This window comes from Hemitrygon akajei, chromosome 16 (genome assembly GCF_048418815.1).
Source record: "Hemitrygon akajei chromosome 16, sHemAka1.3, whole genome shotgun sequence".
Classification (NCBI taxonomy): Eukaryota; Metazoa; Chordata; class Chondrichthyes; order Myliobatiformes; family Dasyatidae; genus Hemitrygon; species Hemitrygon akajei.
Window position 1 is genome coordinate 7,378,253 of NC_133139.1, and position 12,266 is coordinate 7,390,518.

A 12,266-nucleotide genomic window follows, 5' to 3' on the forward strand; every position below is an offset into this window, starting at 1 on the left:
TAAACCACATTGGTGGTGATGGCAACATCCTGTGTATGGATATTTTTAAACAATACATGCAACATCAATTCTACATCATTCCCTTGCAAACACACACAGGACTACTTGCTTTTCTAAAAGGTACATTATTAGATAATCTTTGATTTGTGAAAATAAATGCAACATTTCCCATGGAATTAATTTTGCCTTATCGTAGAAAATTCTCAATCTTCCCTGCTGAAAAGAGGGAAACTATCTTTGGTCTATTTCCTTAACACTTCATGTTTAATATTAGTATTTTAATCTTTCAGTAAAATTCATTGCCTTGTCTGTCAAGCGTTTGCATCATCTCATGTATTGCAACCCAAATTCACAAAGAGCCTGATTATATACACTACTTCCCTTCCTTTTTATGCTTGTGTATATTTCCTCTTGGAATATTCAGCTTGAAAATGAAATCCAATTGAAATTTTGTGATGATTTCAGCAGTTGGTTTTAAGAAAATCAGTTGTATAGTTGCTGGTATCAAGATTATCCCTATGGTACTCAAGTAACACTGACTTTATGGTCACCTTTGCTTAAATAAAATAATCCTGTTCTATTTATCACATCTTTTGCACTTTGCTTTATTCATATAGATCCCCTTGCATTACAAAGCTTTTGAGAAGCTTAATATTATTTGCAGCCAACTGTGTTTATTTATTTATTTATGTTTTAGAGATACAGCACAGAACAGGCCTTTCCTGGCCCACCAAGCCACTGATTTTACCCAAGCCTAATCACAGGACACCCTACAATGACCAATTATCCTACTAACAGGCAGGTCTTTGGATTGTGGGAAGAATCGGGAGTACCTGGATTCCACAGGGAGGATGTACAAACTCCTTACAGAGGATGCTGAACTCCAATGCTCTGAGCTGTTATGTTAACTGCTATGCTATCATGGTGCCTTTTATGATTAAGGTATCCCCTCTGATTGCTATTCAGAAGAAACACTCTAATACAGGGGTTCCCAACCTGAAACTCCTCGGTTAATGGTAGGGGTTGCTATTGTTCCTTGTGGCGCATTGCGTGGCATTTTTTGCTGTCTTCTTAGCAAGTTGCTCAATCCAGCATGGATGGGATGCATGCCAGGAGCCGGCCGGATTCGAACCCAGGACCATTCACCTCAAAGTCTGGTAGTCTGGTGCTGATGCCACTACGCCACTGGCTGGCCTAAATGTTACAGGTCCATGGGATAAAAAAGCTTGGGAACACCTGCACTGTATACTTTGTAAAATGCAAGCATCTGATTCTTATACTCAAATCTTTGCTTGCTTCATCCTCTATTTTCTCTTTGCAAGACAGTGATTATCATCTCCAACACTTTGCTTCTAACTTTCATAGCTCTTTGCTGAATTAGCAGCCATTTCTGAGGGAAATGCACAGCGGAAATGTGGAGGTTGGTTAGGGAGCACTTGTGTGAGGTTCTGTCTGGTCTGATCCTGCTAACACCTCCCGGTGTCCACTCAGCTAATAGGATTCACCTGCTGCTCCTGCCAGACTCGTCACCTGCAGCCTATTTAACCCCAGTTTTCAACCATGGCCTTTGTTCACTCATCAAACCAGCTGGCCTCAACCACTTGCTCCAAGCTTCCACTGTCCCTGCCTGAATATTGTTGCCTGTTGTGTTAGTTTCTGTTCTCTATTGCTTTGTGGCTTGTTACTTTGCAGTCTATTATTAAAAGTTATCGATTGCTGAATCATCTCCGCTGCTCTGCTTTTGGGTCAAAAGCTTTGTCAGCATTTCCTGATAGGCTTGTCCCATCGAGGCAGGGAAAGGATGGCATGGTGAAGGAAACATGTGGAACATCTAGTTCAGAGCAAGAAAGGTTTAGGGAGCAAAGATTACACAGGGCTTTGGAAAACTACAGAGTAGCCAGGAATGAGCTTAAGAATGGACTTTGGAGAGCCAGAATGAGACATGAGAAGGCCTTGGTGAGTAGGATTAAGGAAAACACTAAGGTGCTCTATAGTACGTGAAAAACAATAGGATGATTAGAGTGATGGGAAGACTGATTTGAGATAGAAGAGGAAATGTATGCTTATTAGGGTGCCATGGTAACATAGCGGGGTGTCAGATTTTGGAGTTCAATTCTGGCGTCCTCTATAACAAATTTGCACGCCCTTCCTATATGAATGTGGGTTTCCTTGAGGTGCTCCAATTTCCTTCCACAGCCCAAAGACAAACTGTTCAGTAGGTTTATTGGTTATTGTAAATTGCCCTGTGATTAGGCTAGGGTTAAATAGGTGGGCTGGAAGGGCCTGTTCTGTGCTGTATCTCTAAATAGAAATAAAAAACAAACTAGAGTGAGAGGAGGTTGTTAATGAATACATTGCTTCAGTATTCACCAATGACAGGACCTCGACCTGTGAGGAACAGCGTGAAACAGGCTGATAGGCCAGAACATGTCAATGTTAAGTAAGAGGATATGCTTGAACATTTGAAAAACATTAGGATAGATACAGTAAGTCAAAGCCAGATGCAATATATCCCAGGTTACTATAGAAAGTGAAGGAGGAGAATGCTGCCCTTTAGCAATGATCTTTGTGTCTTCACAGGCCACAGGAGTAGTCCCAGATGATTGGTGGGTGGTAAATGTTACTACTTTGTTCAAGAAAGGGAGCAGGGATAACACTGAGAGATTACAGACCAGCGCGTCTTAATTCAGTGGTGGCGAATTGTTGGAGAAGTTTCTTCGGGACAGGATTTGTGAAGGCAGGTCACGTCTGATTGAATTCTTTGAGGACTAATGAACACATTGATGTAGGCAGAGCAGTGGATGTAGTGTAAATGGGTTTGATAAGGTCCCATAGCAAGCTCATTCAGCATGTCAGGAGGCATGGGAACTTGGCTGCATGGATTCAGAATTGGCTTGGCCATAGAAGGCAGAGGGTAGCTGTACATGGAGTGTATTCTGGAGGTCAGTGAGAGTGGTGTTCCACTGGGATCTTGTCTGGGGACCCCGCTCGTTCTGACTTGGATGAGGAAGTGGAAGGGTGCGTTAGTAAGTCTGCAGATGACATGAAGGTTGGTGGTGTTGTGGATGGTGTAAAAGGTTGTCGGGGATACAATGGGACATTGATAGGATGCAGAGTTGGGCTGAGAAGCGGCAGATGGAGTTCAACACGGAAAAGTGCAAAGGGATTCACTTCGGAAAGTTGAATTTGCAGGTAGAATACAGGGTCAATAGCAGGATTCTTAGCATTGTGGAGCAACAGAGCGATCTTCAGGTCCATGTCCATTGATCCCTCAAAGTTGCCACACTGTTGATAGAGTGATTAAGAAGGTGGCTGGTGTGTTGACCTTCAGTAGGTAGGGGATTGAGTTCAAGAGCCACAAGGTAATGTTGCAACTCTATAAAACCCTGGCAAGACCACACTTAGAATGTTCTGTTCATTTCTGGTTGCTTCATTATAGAAAGGATGCGGAAGCTTTTGAGTGGCTGCAGAGGAGATTTACCAGGGTGCTGTCTGAATTAGGGAGCATGTCTTATGAGGAAAGGTTGAGCGTGCTAGGGCTTTTTCTCTTTGGAGTGAAGGAGGATGAGAGGTGACTTGATGGAGGCGTACAAGATGATAAGAGGCATAGATCAAGTGGACAGCCAGAGACTTTTTCCCAGGGCAGAAGTGGTTAGTAGTAGAGGGTGGAGTTTTCAGGTGTTGGAAGTATGGTGGTGGTGGGAGGGGGAGTTTTGGAGGTAAACTTTTTATACAGAGAGTGGTGGATGTAAGGAACCTGGTGGTTGAGGCCGATGCACTAGGGACATTTAATAAACTCTTCAATAGGCACATGGATGTTAGAAAAATGGAGGGCTATGTGGGAGAGATTTATCTTAGAAAGGTTGGCACAATATTGTGGGCTGGAGTGTTTGTAAAGTTCTATATCCTATGTAATAGAGCTTGAACTCAGTCCCCTAGCTAATGATGGCCACCACTCCATATGGATTCTTAATCACCCTATCAATCTGTGTGGCATCTTTGAGGGGCCTATGGACTTGGAGCCCAAGATCTTTGTTTCTCCACACTACTAAGAATCCTGCTATTAATGCTGCAGTCTTTCTTCAGGTTTGACCTTCCAAAGAAGGCTGATCAAACCTTGAAACCTTTGTAATTTAGCTGTTTTCTACCTGACACGTGACCTGGAGTTGTGGATAATTATGCTAGCAACTTACCCATAAAGTTTTTTAGTGCTATTAGTTCATTGTTGTGGCCCATCATAAAAACAAGGGATGCTGGAAATCCAGAGCCATACACAAAATGGCCAGGCAGCAACCATGCAGGGGAATAAACAGTCGACATTTTGGGCCTACTCAGTCTATGGTGACCTGTTTTTTTTGGCCTAGTCCCATCTGTCCACACCCGAACCATAGACCTCCATACCCTTCTCATCTGTGTACTTATCCAAACCTCTCTTCAATGTTGCAATCGAATCTGCAGCCACTGCTTCTGCTGGCAGCTCATTTCACACTCTCACCTCCCTCCGAGGGAAGAAGTACCCCTCAGCTTCCACTCAAACATTTCACTTTCACCCTTAACCTATGACCTCCAATTCTGGTCACACCCAACCTCAGTGCAAAAACCTGTGTCGGTTATCCCTATCTATACCCCTCATAATTTTGTATACCTCTATAAAATCTCCCCTCACTCTCCTGAGTTGCAGGGAATAAAGTTCCCTGCTGCAGAGTATCCCTAGCTGTAGTGGCTCCTAGTCTGCCACAGCGCCTCTATCACTGACGATACTGCATTAGACCTATGCCTTTGGGAGTTCTGCTTCAGGGAGCCCTTAAGTGAGTCCAGGGCTAATAGATCCCAGGGCCTGAAAGCTATTAAGATAGCAATTACACTAACAAATATCTCATAGGTCTTTGGGGAAAATACGCAGTGGTGTGCTGCACACAGAGTTTCTGGTTAGGCAGTGGATACGCGCTAAAGATGAACAAACCAATTTGCAAAATGCAGCAATCAAGGAAGTCCAGGTGCTTGAACTGGATGGAAAAGGCATTGCTAACTCCAGCCACTGAGGAAAGAGAGAGTCAGTTTGGTCCATAGTCAAAATGCCTGGACATTTCCACACTGTGACGGAACGATGAAGCTCTTTTTTGTCTCCTTACAGGCAGAACTTCAATGGGATTCAAATCCAAACACTCTAAAAAACCTCTAGATCAGGGGTTCTCAACCATTTTTATGCCATGGACCATTACCGTTATGCAAGGGATCTGTAGACACCAGGTTGGTAACACTTGCCCTAGATTCAAGATTCGAGATTGTTTAATGCCTTTTCAAGTGTAAAGGAGAATAAAATAATTGTTAGTCTGGATCTGATGCAGCAGAAGAAAACACAATAAAATAAAGAACACAATAATAAAAGCACGATAAATATAAATCCATAAGATAGCTTATACATATTGATTATATGCCCATGAAGTGTCACTGGGTAACTCTGACAGGAAATGATAAAATAGTGGTGATTGGGGGTGTGGAGCAGTGGGTTAGTGGGTGGAGGTGTTGATCAGACTTACTGCTTGGGGAATGTAGTTGGTTTTCAGTCTGGTAGTCCTGGTGTTGATGTTACGTAGCCTCCTCCCTGATGGGAGTGGGACAAACAGTCCATGAGCAGGGTGGGTGGGATCCTTCATGATGTTACTGGCCCTTTCCCGGAACTTTTCTGTATATACGTACTTGATGGTGGGTAGGCTGGTTCTGGCGATGAGTTGGGCAGTTTTGACTACCCATTGTGGAGCCTTCCTGTCCACTGCGGTGCAGTTTCTGTACTTCAGATGTAGTGTTGAAGATATCCTGACTGGTCGCATCATGGCCTGGTACGGAGATTCCAGTGTATAGGAACACAGAGAGCAGAGCACCCAGTCCAGGTTATCATGGATATAGACCTCCCCACCACTAACAGGAGGTGCTGCCTCAAGAGGGTGGAATCTGTCACCTAGGGCCCCCACCATCTGGGTCAAGCCCCCTTCTTGATTCTACCATCAGGCAGGAGGTGCAGAGGCCTGAAGTCCAATACCACCAGGTTCAGGAGCAGTTATTACCCTGCAGACATCAGGTTCTTGAACTGACCTGCAGAACTCTAACCTACTTCAGCAATGGAACTCTACAAGAGAGAAAAAGGGGGGAAAAATATAAGAACATAAGAAATAGGAGCAGGAGTAGGCCATCCGGCCCGTCGAGCTTGCTCTTCCATTCAATGAGATCATGTTTGATCTGTCCATGGACTCATCTCCACATACTTGTCTTTTCCCCATAACCCTTAATTCCCCTACGATGCAAACTCCTATCCAACCTTGTCTTAAATAGATGGAGCAGGGTGTGGAGGGGAGGGTGAAGATGGGAGGCGGTAAAAACAGGAACACAAAACATTACCAACAAAGGAGGTGAGAAAAGTAACTATTCTCTTTTCTCTCTCTCTCTCTCTCTCTCTCTCTCTCTCTCTCTCTCTCTCTCTCTCTCTCTCTCTCTCTCTCTCTCTCTCTCTCTCTCTCTCTCTCTCTCTCTCTCCCCCCCCCCCCCCCCCCCATCATTGAAACATTCCTACAACTAATGGGTTCACTTTCAAGGATACTTCATCTCATGTTCTCAATATTTATTTATTATTGTTTCTTCTTTTGTATTTGCACAGTTTGTTATCTTTTGTACACTGGTTGAACACCCAGTTAGTGTGGTCTTTCATTGATTCTATTATGGTTACTCTTCTATAATGGATTTATTGAGTACGCCCACAAGAAAGTGAACCTATGGTGACATATATGGAATCAGATATAAAATTGACTTTGAACTTTGAACTCCATCTATAATTCACCTGTCTCATTCTTCCAACTCCACCCCCTGCTTATCTTCCCCTATTTGACACTTCTTGCCTATCACCTTATACCACTCCTCAGTCCACCAGAGTCCACACACCTTCCCGGCTCTCGGCCCTGGTTCAGGGTTTCAAACTGAAGCAGCAAATTCTTACCTCCCACAGATGCTGCTCGACCCAGTGAGTTCCTCTAGAAGCTCGTTTGTTGCCCCAGATTCCATCACCCATGTCTCGTGGCGTATGAAGCACCAGTAGTGTTTTACTGTTTCGTGGGTTGGTCGGATAATTGGCCACATGGGTCTAAAGCGGTGGTTTGGGCTCACTGGGCCAGAATGGCCTGCTACCGTGCTGTCTCTCTAATTAAGAATAAATATGAAGCCCAAGTGGTCACAGTGAAAATGTACAAGTTTCTTACAGACAGTGGTGGAATTGAACCCAGGTCATTGGTGCTGTAACAGTTCCACCCAATGAATTGAATTGAATTGACTTTTCCTCATACATGAGGAATAAGAATCTTTATGTTACAAGGCTGTGGGCATTATGTTGTCCTTAAACTGATAGTGCCGACTGTGACCTGTGTAAACACCAGAAATCAGGGGTGCTGTTGTGCGGTCAAAGCAGCAAGTGGATATCGATTACATCTTCCGAATTTCTGTTTCACTGCACCCGTGCACATCCCAGATGCTGCTGACAATCTATAAAAGCAGGGCTGACAGAAAATACTCATAGTTTCACTATCATTACCAATACATATAGTATTGTGGGCTATTTCAATTTCTGGAATTTCTAACACTTTCATATTTGATGGTTCCTTAAGGTTGTCATAGCTGGGCGTGGGACACTGGAGAGGTTGAGGGGATAAGCTCAAGGTTGTCAATAGTGTGTGTCTCAAATAGCCTCTGACGACCAAGTCTGACTCCTAGCCTTTACGTGTGGCTCAGCTATTAACCCTAGCAGAACTGTTCCTACTGACAGATGGGCAAAGGTGGGTTACCTGTTCCTTAAAACCAGTCACTTCAGGCAGGTGGGGCCTGTCAGCCATGGTTGGCAGCTCATCTAGGAGACGGAAAACGCTGATCTCAAACTCCACTGCCTTGTGGCTATATCCGCTCATAGGGAAAGCTTTGAGGGTAAACTCCCGGAATAACTCTGGAGTTGGCAGTCCTACGTGGAGTTCAACGCTGACTGGCCCCTACTGCTTCGCCACAGCTGCCGAACTGTATCACTCTGCCATCAGCTTCATGGAGAGAGGGAGTCTGCTGCCTGGGAAACGGCTTGCTCTCCATATTGTACATCGCAGGCTTGTGTACACAGCTAGGGTGCAACATCTATGGTCGACCTCAACCAATAGAACCCTCATATTTGATGAAGGAAAGTAAATATCCAAACCATGGGAAGAACATAAATTAATATTTTTAGTTGCAGACTGTGCAGATTTTGGCAGAATTTGCTTAAACATTTTATACCCTGACTGGAAACGGTTTTTTTTAGATGAAAATAGAAGATAACAAACTTGGTCTTTGAACAAAAAGTTGCCTAGATGTTTGTTACGGTCCACAGAGAGCATAGAGAGGTGTTAATCAGGTGCTGATTCTAGTTTCATCCTCCTTCCCTTCCATTCCTGATGAAGGGTCTGGGCCCAAAATGTGGACTGTTTATTCATTTCCATAGCTACCACCTGATCTGTCAAGTTCCTCCAGCATTTTGTGTGTGTTACTCTGGATTTCCAGCATCTGCAGAATCTCTTGTGTTTATGAGTTGCATACCAACAACCACATTGGTCCACCTCCTGTAAGTTCAGTAGGACCTAAAGCCCAGGTGACCAAGACTAATTAATAAGGCCTTGCTCGAGGAAAGGGCTTTGCTAAACTTACAATGCTAAGCCAGAGCATGCAGATGCAGGGAGATCAGGGATCTGGGCCGTGTCTCTGGGGGGTTGTAGGGGTAAGCGCCTATGTGGGTAGACACTGCAATATGGACCAAAGGATGTTCTGAGTGAGAGCTTGATGCTGTCAAGTGATGAATCCCTGGGAGATCGGGGTGCAAAAGAAAGCCAATCAATGGACATATTGATATCAGGATCCAAGCATTTCAATGGCATCTGGCGGTGCTGAGAGAAAGCATTGACAGGTCTACAATGGGGCAATGTGAATGGGTCTGTGATTCAACAACATATTGTAAATCAATGTGAACAATGGGACAGCTTGGGTGTATTCAATGTCACGTGTGTGTGTGTGTGTGTGTGTGTGTGTGTGTGTGTGTGTGTATACATCAACAGGTGTGAGATGGACCAACATGAATGTGTCTACTATCAACAGGTGTGTGATGGAACAACAGAAATGAGACTATCATCAACAGGTGTGTGATGGAACAACAGAAATGTGTCTACAATCAATAGGTGTGTGATGGAATGACATGAATGAGACTATCATCAACAGGTGTGTGATGGAATGACATGAATGTGTCTACCATCAACAGGTGTGTGATGGACTGACATGAATGTGTCTACCATCAACAGGTGTGTGATGGACTGACATGAATGTGTCTACCATCAACAGGTGTGTGATGGACCGACATGAATGTGTCTACCATAGGTATGTGATGGAAAGATGTGAATGTACCTATCATTGACAGGTGTGTGATGGAACAACATGAATGAGATTAGTATCAAGAGACGTGTGATGGAATGATGTAAATGTGTCTACCATCAACAGGTGTGTGATGGAACAATGTGAATGGGAATGAGAATCAGGATCAGATATATCACCTGCGTATGTTGTGAAATTTGTTAACTTTATGGCAGCAGTACAATAAATAAAATAACTAAAGAGAAAAAAAACTCAATTACAGTAAGTCTATTAAATAGTTAAGTTAGAATAAATAATGCAAAAACAGAAATCAAAAAGTAGTGAGGTAGTGTTCGTGGGTTCAATGTCCATTCAAAAATCTGATGGCAGAAGTGAAGGTGCTGTTCCTGATTCGCTGAGTGTGTGCCTTCAGGCTTCTGTACCTCCTACCCGGCAGTAGCAGTGTGAAGAGGGCATGTCCTGGGTGGTGGGGATCCTTAATGTGGATGCCACCTTCCTAAGGCACTGCTCCTTGAAGATGTCTTGGATACTACAGAGGCTGGTACCATGATAGAGCTGACTAAATTTACAAGTTTCTGAAGCTTATTTTGTTCTTGTGCAGTAGTCCCCCCTCCCCCCCCATAGCAGACAGTGATGCAGCCAGTCAGATTATTGTCCATGGTACATTTGTAGAAGTTTTCAAGTGTTTTAGTTAACAAACCAAATCTCCTCAAACTCCTAATGAAATATAGCTTCTTTCTTACCTTCTATATAGCTGCATCAATATGTCCTCAGAGATATTGACATCCAGCAACTTGAAGTTGCTCAAGCTCTCCACTGAGGATTGGTTTCTGTTTCCTCATCTCACCCTTCCTGAAGTCCACAATCAGATCTTTGATCTTGCTGACTTTGAGTGTCAGGCTGGTGCTGCAACATCACTCAAATCTCACTCCTATACACACTCACATCACTATCTGAAATTCTGCCAACAATGGTTATATCATCAGCAAATTTATAGATGCTGTTTGAGCAATGCCTAGCCACACAGTCTTGGACGTAGAGAGAGTAGAACAGTGGGCTAAGCTCACATCCCTGAGATGTGCCAGTGTTTATTGCCGGTGAGGTGGAGATGATATTGCCAGTCAGCACAGATTGTGGTTTTCTGGTTAGGGAGTCGAAGATCCAGTTGCAGAGGGATGTACAAAGGCCTAGCTAGATTCTGTGACTTTTTGATCAGGACAGTAGGAATGATGGTATTAAATGGTGAGTTATAGTTGATAAGCAGCATACTGACATAGGTGTTTGTATTGTCCAAGTGATCCAAAGCTGCGTGGAGAGCCATTGAGATCATGTCTGCTGTAGACCTATTGTGATGATAGGCAAATTGCAATGGGTCTCTGCCCTTCCTGAGACAGGTGTTGATTCTAGCCATGACCAACCTCTCAAGGCATTTCATCACTGTAGATGTGAGTGCCACTGGATGATAGTCGTGCCCTTCATGGGCACTGGTATAATTGCTGCCTTTATAAAGCAGCTGGGAATTTCTGACTGGAGCGAGAGACTGAAAATGTCTTTGCATACTCCTGTTAGTCAGTTGGCACAGGTTTTCAGAGCCTTACCAGGTGCTCCATTGGGTCCTGCCACCTTGCGAGGGTTCACCCTCTTGAAAGACAGCCTGACATCAGCCTCCAAGACAGAGATCACAGAGTCATTAGATGCTACAGGGATCCTCATAGCAAAATGTGTTTTGATGGATGTGATTGGAGAAACCATCGAACAGTCCATAATGAGGCTCCTAAGGCATTGACCAGATCATACTTGGAATATTGTAAGCAGTTTGAGCTCCTTATCTAAGAAAAGATATTTGGGCTGTGGAGGCCAGGTCATTGGGTATATTCAAAGCGGAGGTTGACAGGTTCTTGATTGGTCAGTGTGTCAAAGATTGTGGGGAGAAGGCAGCAAAATGGAGTTGAGAGGGGTGCAATGGCAGAGCACACAGTGGGCCAAATGGCTTCATTCTGCTCCCATGTCATATGTCTTGTAACTTATAATATAACAGCATGAACGGAGTACCCTCAACATCTCAGTGGCACAAGAACATGAATGCAGAAGTCATCAGTAGGCCCACAATGGAATGATGTGAACAAGCTTCTCCAGGCAAAGCTCTAAATGAACTTTGCACAGGGAATGACATCATCAATGACTCCCATGGGAAAAACGGTTGATACATACAAGAGGGATTAGCGGCAGGAAGTGCCCAGTGCAATTTCTGGAGTGGCTTAATTCAACTTGGGAACCAGAATAATTGCATTCCACTCTGGAAAAGATCAATTTCCACACTGAATGCAATGGGGCTATGTGTCAGATTTCTAAGCATTTTGGCTGGATATCTTTTTCTGCCTGTCTGGTGCAAAACCTCCTGTCATTAGGGGAGTAACAGTGATGATTTCTTCAAGGAGACACATTAAACAAACATACAATAGCTCAGCCTGAATTTATTAAGTTTACTCTCTTAGACTGACTCATCCTTTGGTTTGCAGCCATAGCTGATCTCTTCATAGAGTTCAGGCAGCTGTAAAAGTTGTTAGACATATTTATTAGGAAGGTTCATCCAAGTGTCACGTTTCCTTAAACCTTCAGTCATCTTCGTCAGCTCCTGCATAAAGGATCATCGGAGTCTTTCTTCCACCCATCTGAGATAGTTATCAGGAGTAGTGTGTACACAGGACCCTTAGCATTGCCAAGGATCCTTCTCATCCCTCCAACAATCTCTTTGACCCCTACCGTCGGGCAGGAGGTACCGTAGCGTTACAAAAAGGGCTTCTTCCCATGGGATGAGACAATACTGAACTCTTTACCACCTCCCA